Here is a 10742-nt window from a genome sequence, read left to right on the forward strand (position 1 = left end):
ACCTGTGACTCACCTCTTCCGTTAATGTTGATTCATTTTGCGCTCTCACGGATCAGTGTGAGACAAACTGTAAGAATCGTCAAATAAATCAGGCAACACATAGCAATTATTAATATGGCCTGATTTATTATTTTACCGAATACCAGAATGCTGGTATTAAAAATATCAAATACGAGCACTGAATGGTGAATGAAGTACACGTCTTTCATCACACTGACCTATGAAAGAAGATTTTCGTAAGTATTGTTATCGAGAAAAAATATGAGGGCTTCGAAAATCTTGACAACGACTGGGGCAGGGGGAGTTCCATGGACGCTGCCATGTGGGTACTTATGGGAACTGTGGGGTTGTTAACCCCTTAAGTTTGTTTACATTTTTTTGAAACCACATACATGGATAGTGTGATACACAATTACAAAAAGGTTATCAATGTCACAAAATACAACAGTAACTGAGTATATACATACAATATTATACCATGTCACAAAAACAAGAAAATCACAAGATACATTAACACAAACGTAACAATGCTGACAACACACAGAATGAGATACTATTTTGCAACTGTCAAGAAAGTAATGACGTAAATGACACAAAATAAAACACTGCAAAATACCCAAACACACAAATATTAAACCAAAACAGTGAGAATGAAACATATTGACGATACCATTATGCAAATCATAAGACTATGATGACACAAAGGACACAAAATGAAGCGAAAAAGCCGGCCGGGGTGGCCGAGCGGTTCTAGGCGCTACAGTCTGGAACCGCGCGACCGCTACGGTCGCAGGTTCGAATCCTGCCTCGGGCATGGATGTGTGTGATGTCCTTAGGTTAGTTAGGTTTAAGTAGTTCTAAGTTCTAGGGGACTCATGACCTCAGATGTTAAGTCCCGTAGTGCTCAGAGCCATTTGAACCATTTGAAGCGAAAAGAAAATCCAATGCACTCTAACATGTAAATATTACACAAAAATGGTAAACACTCAATTGAACATGATAGTAACACAAAAGATGTCACTGACCAATGTCAAGCCCGTTTGTGCATCTCTTAAACTGGACCTCCAAGGGTCCAACATATCTTGGCAGTATTTGAAGGGCACTTGAAATCCGTCAGTGACGGAAAACAGTAAGAGAAATAGTGACAAGAGATGGCAAAAGTGGAATAGCTGGACATGGACAGACACTCCATAAGACGAAACAAATCAACACATTCAAAACACGTTCAAATATCAGTTAACTCTGACGGAACAACTATAGCAAAATAACTGAAACAGTAAAATCCTCGACAACACATCATTGCAACTCAGTTTGCATCACCATTCACTATGCATTCACTCAAACAAAAAGGAGAACTCGAAAAACTTGGAAGGAAGTGACTCATTTAATCGACACACTGCACTGTTGGAATGTGAGCACTCGCAGCTGTGTCGACGTTGTCACGATGGATGCGGAGCAATGCTTCCGAGGCGGAGTCGAAGTTCTGTCTCGCTGGCACGACTCGAAGTGCCGGAGCGGTGCGGTCCAATCGTCGCAGCCACAGCAAAACCGTCCTGGCGCTCTGGTAGGCGACTCACGGACCTCTACAACGCCGACACTTGATGTCCATGTGTGCCCTGTCATGCACACACGAGGAGGCAGATCAGCTGTCGACATTGGTGGCTGACGGCTGGGGGGAACACGTCTCTCAGCACTGCATCTCACAGATCATATTACTACTGGTGGGAACGGGAAAAACAATAGTCTGGCCTCCTCAATGTTAGAGGACTCCTAGCCTGATTGCAAGACGCTCGACCCACAACCAGTAAGACGAGAGGAGTGAGTTCAGCCTTTTCAGCACCACAATGTTAAGTAACAATTTGACTGGTAGCACAAGGTCGGTTGCGATGCCAAGGTCCTTGCTCTATGGTCAAATCAGTCAGTCGTGCGGCAAACTACCAACATAGTTCACCTCCCAACACAAGCGTGATGCACGAGGCTGTCACTGAAGACCGTCTCTTAACTATCTCGGCGCATCGGAGGTGCAGCACGATTTGCGTAATGCCGGTAGTGAGCAATAAATAATTCCAAATTACATTCTTTGACAACCGGAAAAAAAGAAAATTAACTCGGAACTGCAAAGCAACCAAACGCGAGAAGCACAAATTTTCTCTGCAGAGCGTCTTGTTGTGCCACGCGAGTGGAAGACGCGTGACTGCCCCGAATTGTCCGCAGGTCACCGATTGAATTCCTGACACGGGGGTCGCCGCAGATCACGGCGTGGCGCCGCGCGAAGTATTTCGGAAGTCGCCCTCGACGGTCCGTTCTCGCTGCCGCGGGTGAGTCACTCAGGCTGGCCGCAAGATGAGGCGCAGGTCCGTGAGGTGACGCAGGCTGACTCACGGTGAGTTTTTGCGAACCACACAGCTGAGTGGTCCTGCCCCTGCACGCTAGAGCGCAGCGTGACGTGACGCAGCTCCTGCGCTTGGTGACCCTGCGGACCGCAGCCTCCTGTACGCAGTTTACTGCGAGGGTCACCGTGGTTCTGGCTGTCGGTAGTTCGAAATGGAGGAAAAGCTAATTGAAGCCGTACGTGTTCGTAAAGTTCTGTATGATACAAGCCATGAAGATTACTTGAAAACGAAGCTGAAAGCTGAGAAATGGGAGGAAGTGCAGTTCCCTCAAAAGTGGATTGGTTGTAGTTGATAGGGGTGGTGTGGAGTGGCCACCACGTTCACCAGATTTGACTCCTTTGGTTTTTTATTTTTTGGGGTCATGTCGTAGCACTGGTCTATTCTGTGAAAATACGGGAGCGCATTGTTGATGCGTGTGGTCAAATTCAGCCAGATGTGTTGGTCACAGTTCATCAGGACTGGGTTCGGAGGATAGCATTAACAATCCAACATAACGGGCAACATATCGAGCCATTCCTGTGACTGTTGGTGGTCTCTCGGGACTCTGTAAGATAGGCGTAACGTCTCTTCAGCACATAAGACACACGCTGCCGAGCGCCCCACCGCTGCTACATGTAACTGGCTATAACGCCAGAATGAATAAAGCTGTGTTTAAAATAACAACGGCATTGTTTCTGTGGTGAAATTCTCTATCTGTTTGATATGTCACATTACCATATTCCCATTTGGGATTTTGGAGTTAAATCCAAATGGCGGCTTTCAAGATGGTCGCCATGTTGGTGTCATAGCCTAAAAAGTTTCCCCCTTCCCGTTCCTCGTGTTTAGGGACTGTTTCCTTGGTTTCCTTGTTTGCTACTCAATTTGAATTTTATGAGGGTATTTCCGGACTTGTGGACCACCCTGTATATATGAATTTATACAAATTTTATAACGGGGAAACATTGTTGCGAAAAATCGTGAAAAATTACATGTATATAGGTTATATATAATATATTAAAGAAATAGGCATCTAAAAACCATCCTGTATTAGAATGCAACGTTGTGTGAAAATTTCAAGCAATCGGTCAAGAGCTTTCGGAGGTTAGTGGCTATACACAAACCAATAGAACATTTTTATATATAGAGATATATGTTAATCATAATCGATTACCTTAAAAACACAGCTAGTTTCTCCTCGGTTCCAATCGGCCTTGTAGCGTTGCATCCCTGTCTGTCAATTTCATTCTTGATGAGACCACGCACTTCTTGGAATTGATCACGGTTTAATCTAAAATAGTTCGTGAATTTTTCATCATCAAATTCCTTAGTTAAAGCGAATTCCCCATGACTTACTCTTCATTTCATGTACTCACTTTTTCTACTTTTTGTTTCATCAAAGCGATGTAACACACCGTTTCGAACTCAGAATCGGAATCCGATTCTGAACTTATATCAATTGACATACCAGAAGTAGTCGCCATCTCTGCCAGAGCCAAAGTTCCTCAGCAAACTGCGTGTTGAGACTGCGATCCAACGTGCGATGACTGTCGCCGTGACTGACGCTGCCGTGAGGAATCTGGCGTGAGCCCCCCTGCGTCGGCTCTCGGGCGTGCGTCTCATCTTGCGGCCCCCACCGCTGACCGCGCGCGGCAGCTAGCCCCACGGGGCGGACGAGGGTCGAACCGGCCGCAGCGGTCGCGCTGACAGGTGCTCGGCTGGCGGCTGCGGTGGGCGTGGCCGGGCCAGCTGCGCGCCCCGTCACTCGGCTGGGGGCGCTGCAGGCGTGACGAGCCGCCACCTGCGGGCTGCTCTGGGCTCGGTGTCGCCACAGCCACAGCCACAGCCCTGCGCTGTTCCCGGTGCCTAGACTGCTGGCCGCCCCAGCACGCAGTGCTTTCGCTCCGGCGACGTGCAACAACGTTTTTAGTGACAATAACGACGGCTGAGCAAGCAGTAAAGGAAACAAAAGAAAAATTCGGAGTAGGTATTGAAATCCATGCAGAAGAAATAAAAACTTTGAGGTTCGCCGATGACATTGTAATTCTGTCAGAGACAGCAAAGGACTTGGAAGAGCAGTTGAACGGAATGGACAGTGTCTTGAAAGGAGGGTATAAGGTGAACATCAACAAAAACAAAACGAGGATAATGGAATGTAGTCGAATTAAGTCTGGTGATGTTGAGGGAATTAGATTAGGAAATGAGACACTTAAAGGAGTGAAGGAGTTTTGCTATTTGGGGAGCAAAATAACTGATGATGGTCGAAGTAGAGAGGATATAAAATGTAGACTGGCAATGGCAAGGAAAGCGTTTCTGAAGAAGAGAAATTTGTTAACATCGAGTATAGATTTAAGTGTCAGGATGTCATTTCTGAAAGTATTTGTATGGAGTGTAGCCATGTATGGAAGTGAAACGTGGACGATAAATAGTTTAGACGAGAAGAGAATATAAGCTTTCGAAATGTGGTGCTACAGAAGAATGCTGAAGATTAGATGGGTAGATCGCATAACTAATGAGGAGGCACTGAACAGGACTGGGGACAAGAGAAGTTTGTGGCACAACTTGACTAGAGGAAGGGATCGGTTGGTAGGGCATGGTATCAGGCATGGAGGGATCACCAATTTAGTATTCGAGGGCAGCGTGGAGGGTAAAAATTGTAGAGGGAGACCAAGAGATGAATACACTAAGCACATTCAGATTGATGTAGGTTGCAGTAGGTACTGGGAGATGAAGAAGCTTGCACAGGATAGGGTAGCATGGAGAGCTGCATCAAACCAGTCTCAGGACTGAAAACCACAACAACAACAACGACGGTTTCATACAAAGCCTTTACAACTGGTACACTGACCTATGAAAGTGGGTTACATTAGAAAAGGATTACAATAAGTTCACAAATAAAGAGCAATAGGTGCTGGCCTTACACTAAGAAGTGCCCAGATCATTCCATGCCTTAAGGTCATTTTTACCTATATGAGAAAAACTACACACTAAGGGAAGAACGAAGGTCTTAACGATAATTGACAAATTGTACAGCCTTCTCAAATTCACTTGCAACATTGGTCTTGTAGATTTACAATTAATAGGGCCCATCTCATTTACATTGACAAAGTCCGACACAAAAACTTCACGGGCACACAATATTACAAGAGGACCTATCCTGACCCAACAGGACCACAGAATTGTCTTACATCATAAAAACAAGCCATAGGCAGGGGAGGTGACGTGCCACAGGATCCTCAGGGAGAGTATGCACTGTGTTAATTCTGCCACCAGTACTACAACCGTTAGTCCACATGCAACAGTAATCTACATGTAAGAGGATAATTAATACGGTGTCATACTCCCTGCTCATTCTCCCGGCCATTACCGAAGAAATTTAAATTAAGGCCGTAGCTCTAGATTTACTTTGATGGACGTGATTTTGGCTTCTTTAGGTTGGGTTTTACTCCCTCTCTCTCTGTCGAGCATCATGTCGAATTTGACAAATAGAACCTCAAGTAACTTAGGTGTCTGATACAGATAGTGAGCACAAGGACACAAGATACGTTCACTACAAGGGGATACAGTGAAACTAGCATAGGTGAAGGTTCAGTCTGCTTACCGGTCGGCGTCTTTACCGACTGCTTTGTAATTATTATTCCATAAATACTTGGATAGTTGGTGCTTCGCTACCTGTTGTCGTTCGCTCAGTACTGTACCGTGTCTGCTCCACTCGGTTATCCTCTCTGACAGGTTCCGGTTCATCACTGCCTTTCTGGAAAAAGGACTAGTGCATTCGTGAGTCAACGGCACGGCACTCTCATACCCGGGGCTGGCTACACAAGTAAGTCATACTCAGAACGATTCCACAGGTCTGGCAGAGCTAATTGACTCGAATTCCTGGCCCTTCCCGTCACAGACAAGATTTCTCCTCTTCTATCGAGCGAGAAACGCGCAGTAAGAACCAACTCAATCCAGCACTTACGACGAGAAGGGTGAACCAAAATGGTGACACTTAAACCAATACAAACAACATTAAGAAGGGAATGGAATTACACAATAAACAACCAACCACACTAGATCATTCTAAACATGCTAACGAGAAAAGGCTAGTCTACAGAAGGTTAGTTAAATGGTGCATACCTCGTGATCTTTTTGTCCTCAGGGTTTCTATGTCTACACCTTAAGTTTCACGTATTGGCCTTCCATGTTAAGGCTTGCACGATAAAAATGGAGAAAGTCCAGTCCTAATATTGCGTGGACTGACAGGTAGGAAGCCACTAGAAAGTTTGCACACAATCGCACCGATTAGCACATGAAATCTATCAAGACTTGTTCCGTGGCGGGCACTGTCTTGCCTCCTATTGCACCCCGAATTTTTGTCCTTTGAAGGGGCAATACGGGCCACGCCTTCTCCTTCATGCAACTTTCAAATACGTTCTCATTCATGACTGACGCGTAACTTCCTGTGTCCAGAATACAATGAATACGTGAAATTTAAAATTTTCCCGGCGAACTAAATATTCGAAAAGATTTCGGGCTTGCAGCCGGTCGTCGTTAGCTTCCATCCACGATCTTTCGACCGGACACGTGCCAGCCATCCTCAGGTGAGCCATCAGACCGACGAAGACGCCCTCCGTTCTTGAATATATAGCGTGCAGCGAGTATTCCGCGCACGCGTCAGAATCATATGGACAGACGAACGACACCGCCCGCCAGCAGCGCCCTCGCTGGTGGAGCTGCAGAACTCAGCTGTGTCCGGCGCTGTCAGTTGCCGCGGCCATCGGAGTACTCTGACGTCTTCGTCTGGAGCAGATCTCAGAGGTGACGGAGTTCCACGCGTCATCTAGCTGGTAGCCACTGTCACGGTTGATAAGATCGTCTTCCATGCGAATTTCCACCGATTCTTTTATGACGGAATGCCAAAAGGATGTTGCTGTGGCCAAAATTGTTGTCTTGTCATACTCCATCGAGTGTCCAGTGGAAATGCAATGCTGCAATTGCAGACTTGCTAGGTTGCAAAAGGCGAGTACAGCGCTGATGTTCAGTGCAACGTTCTTCTACTGTTCGCAATGTTTGTCCTATATATGACATGCCACACTGACGAGGTATTTTATAAATTGCCGCCGTCTGCAATACCAGATCGTCTTTCACTGATCCCACCAGGTCGGAAATCTTCGATGGTGGACGGAAAATCACTTTCACTTCGAAACCGCTGAGGTTTCTTGCAATTTTGAAGGAAATGTTGCCAACAAAGGGAGGAAAAGCCAAAGATTAGTAGGCGTGCTCTCTTCTTTCTCCACTCCCCGTGGCTTAATTGCAAGTGCCTTGCTAATTTGCCGGGTAGAATATCCATTCTCTTTGAGAAACCTCTTCAGGTGGGCAAGCTCTTCAGGCAAACTATCTGCATCTGACACTACATGAGCTCTGTGTACAATTGATTTAAGTACACTCATTGTTTGCGATGGGTGATGGCAGCTGGACGAACTTAAATACAAATCAGTATGTGTGGGCTTTCGATAAACCGAATGCCCCAGAGAGCCATTACTCTTCCGTCTAACTAGCACATCCAAGAAAGGGAGGCAACCATTTTTCTTTAATTCCATGGTAAACCGAATGTTCTCATGGATGGAGTTGAGGTGATCTAAGAACGCCATTAATTTGTCTCCTCCATGAGGCCACACTACGAAAGTGTCATCTTTCTCAGGTGTTCCCAGTCTAATGTAGCTGTATTCTGCGAAACTCGGTGTCGTGACAGTGTGGCCACGGGTGGCCGCGGCGTATGCCGCTGGCGAGGCCGTCATCGTCGTGGGAGGGACTGCTTCTCTGACCGCTACCTGCGTCACTCTCCTCACAATAGCTCTGTAACCGCGTACGTAAATATACGAGCCAATGTGCTGCTGAAGATCTATTTTTATTTGCCTGACACCTTTTAAAGCTGGAAACGTTTGAAAGGTGGTCCACTTCTTCGTAACATTACTAATGACCTTCCCGTATGCTTTGAGGACGCAATTAATCTGTTCCGTACTTATTTCAAAGGGAAGTTAAAAAATCCGGACCGTTCTAATCCCGAAACCTGCATGATCAACTTTGACATCACCGACGTTTCCATCACAGTGATTAAATTTAAAAGATCCACCACATCCTTCAATAATCTTATCACAGCATTCAGCATTCACCATCTTCACATAAACTGAGCTACTCACAATCGATAAGTTGATCCCAATTATAGCCTATCAGCGAAACTGATCTTTACTACAGGTTGTTTATAAATGAATATCGGGGCTTTAACGCTTTATAATATTTATTACATTAAACTTACAGTTATAAATGATATGTCAAATGAAAGAGCAACTCAAACAGATTTACCAAGAACCTTATAAATGTTCAATATGAGCACTGGCATAGCGAAGTACGCGATTGGTTGAACTTCAGTGTACCCAAGCGCTGGATAGGCTGCAAGGGGACCAATGAAAGGGCTTGCGTTGCGTGGCCTCCACGTTCACCCGACCTAACGCCATGCGATTTTTTCCTTTGGGGCTTCATCAAGGATAGTGTGTACTTGCCTCTGCTACCAGCAGACCTCCCTGAATTAATAAACCGGATTGAAGCAGCTGTTGCTAGAATCACTGAAGACGCACTTATCAATGTTTGGGAAGAACTCTGCTATAGACTTGATGTGTGCCGTGTGACAAATGGTGCTCACATTGAACATTTATAAGGTTCTTGGTAAAACTGTTTGAGTTCCTCTTTCATTTGACATATCATTCAAAGCTGTAAGTTTAATTTAATAAATATTATAAAGCGTCAAAACCCCGATATTCATTTATAAACACCCTACACAATGGGCAAGAACTGTTCTACTTGGAATGTTCTAGGTCATACAAAGCGTTCATCAAACGTGAACTTCAAAGTATCTTTCCGAAGCGGTTGCGTCATATTCATGTTAGATTCATTTTCAATTATACAATTGACGTGTAAGCCGCAACAGCGCCCACTTACTTGTCATTCCCGGGTTCGATTCCAGGCGGGGTCAGGGTTTTTCTCTGTCTCGTGATTACTGGCTGTTGTGTGATGTCCTTAGGTTAGTTAGGTTAAGTCCCATAGTGCTCAGAGCCATTTGAACCAACTTACTTGTCAGCACGCGGTCGGTCGCAGCGAGGACGTAAACAAGGCCCGTCCGCGCAGCTCGCCCTCCGAAGCACGACTAAATTGACAATATTTATTGAGAACTACACGAAAACTGATGGTTATTGACGTTGCTAACCAGAGATACTGCTCCTAACCAACTGCGACCGGTCTCTAGGGAGTAGGTACAAGTTCCCTAGCTGAGAATAAAAAGAAAAAATGATGCATCGGCCGGGAATCGAACCCGGGCCGCCCGCGTGGCAGGCGAGCATTCTACCACTGAACCACCGATGCTACGCATGTTGGATGACGTGCAACTACGTCAGAAGTGTGGGCGTTGCGCAGAGTCATGTTCGCTGGGTCCGACGCTGCTTTCTTTGCGCCCGCCGTAATGCTGACCACAAATTTAAAAAAAAAGTCTGTTAATGATGCTTCCGTCAAAGCCCATCCTCTCAGATCTTCTGTTACCGCATATGAAGTGTGACAAAATCCATTAACTGTGCACATAACACCATCATTATGTCTACTCCAAAGAACATGCACACTACACAGGCAAACTACTCACCTCGGACTAACAACGACAGGAACGAGGTCGGTATTGCTACACTTGAGGACAGCGCTGGAAATCGGCCGAAAGGGAAAGGCAAACTACTCACCTCGGACTAACAACGACAGGAACGAGGTCGGTATTGCTACACTTGAGGACAGCGCTGGAAATCGGCCGAAAGGGGGGGGGGGGGAGGAGCAATTTTACAGGGGTGATGAGGTTACCGAATTCATTTGCTGAAACAGGAACCCTGAAACAAAAAAAAATTCAATGACTAAGTAAAACCAGTCGAATAAATTAGTGCTACAAAAATATGATAATCCAGCCTAACACAGGAATAGAATTCAGCATTGTAACAAATATTATTCTCTCCGTAAAGAAAAAGGTTTTGCTGTTGCTAGATAACGAATATAAGCTGTAACACAAGAAAAAAAATGGTTCAAATGGCTCTGAGCACTATGGGACTTAACTTCTGAGGTCATCAGTCCCCTAGAACTTAGAACTAATTAAACCAAACTAACCTACGGACATCACACACATCCATGCCAGAGGCAGGATTCGAACCTGCGACCGTAGCGGTCGCGCGGTTCCAGACTGAAGCGCCTAGAACCGCTCGGCCACTCCGGCCGGCCCAACACAAGAAAGTACAGACTATCTACGCAAAAGTCAACCGGTTTAGGAGGAACTTGATGTGTTGTGAAGTCGAAATCATTTGGAGG

The 10742-nt window shown here is 45.6% G+C and overlaps 1 non-coding gene across 1 annotated transcript; it reads right to left on the reverse strand.

Annotated features, from left to right (window-relative positions):
• Window positions 1-9699: 9699 nt before the first annotated feature.
• Trnag-gcc (transfer RNA glycine (anticodon GCC)) lies at window positions 9700-9770 on the reverse strand. The gene has a single exon. It is a non-coding gene; the product is annotated as a tRNA-Gly (tRNA).
• Window positions 9771-10742: the final 972 nt, after the last annotated feature.

The sequence above is a fragment of the Schistocerca cancellata genome, chromosome 12 (assembly GCF_023864275.1).
Source record: "Schistocerca cancellata isolate TAMUIC-IGC-003103 chromosome 12, iqSchCanc2.1, whole genome shotgun sequence".
In the NCBI taxonomy this organism is placed as follows: Eukaryota; Metazoa; Arthropoda; class Insecta; order Orthoptera; family Acrididae; genus Schistocerca; species Schistocerca cancellata.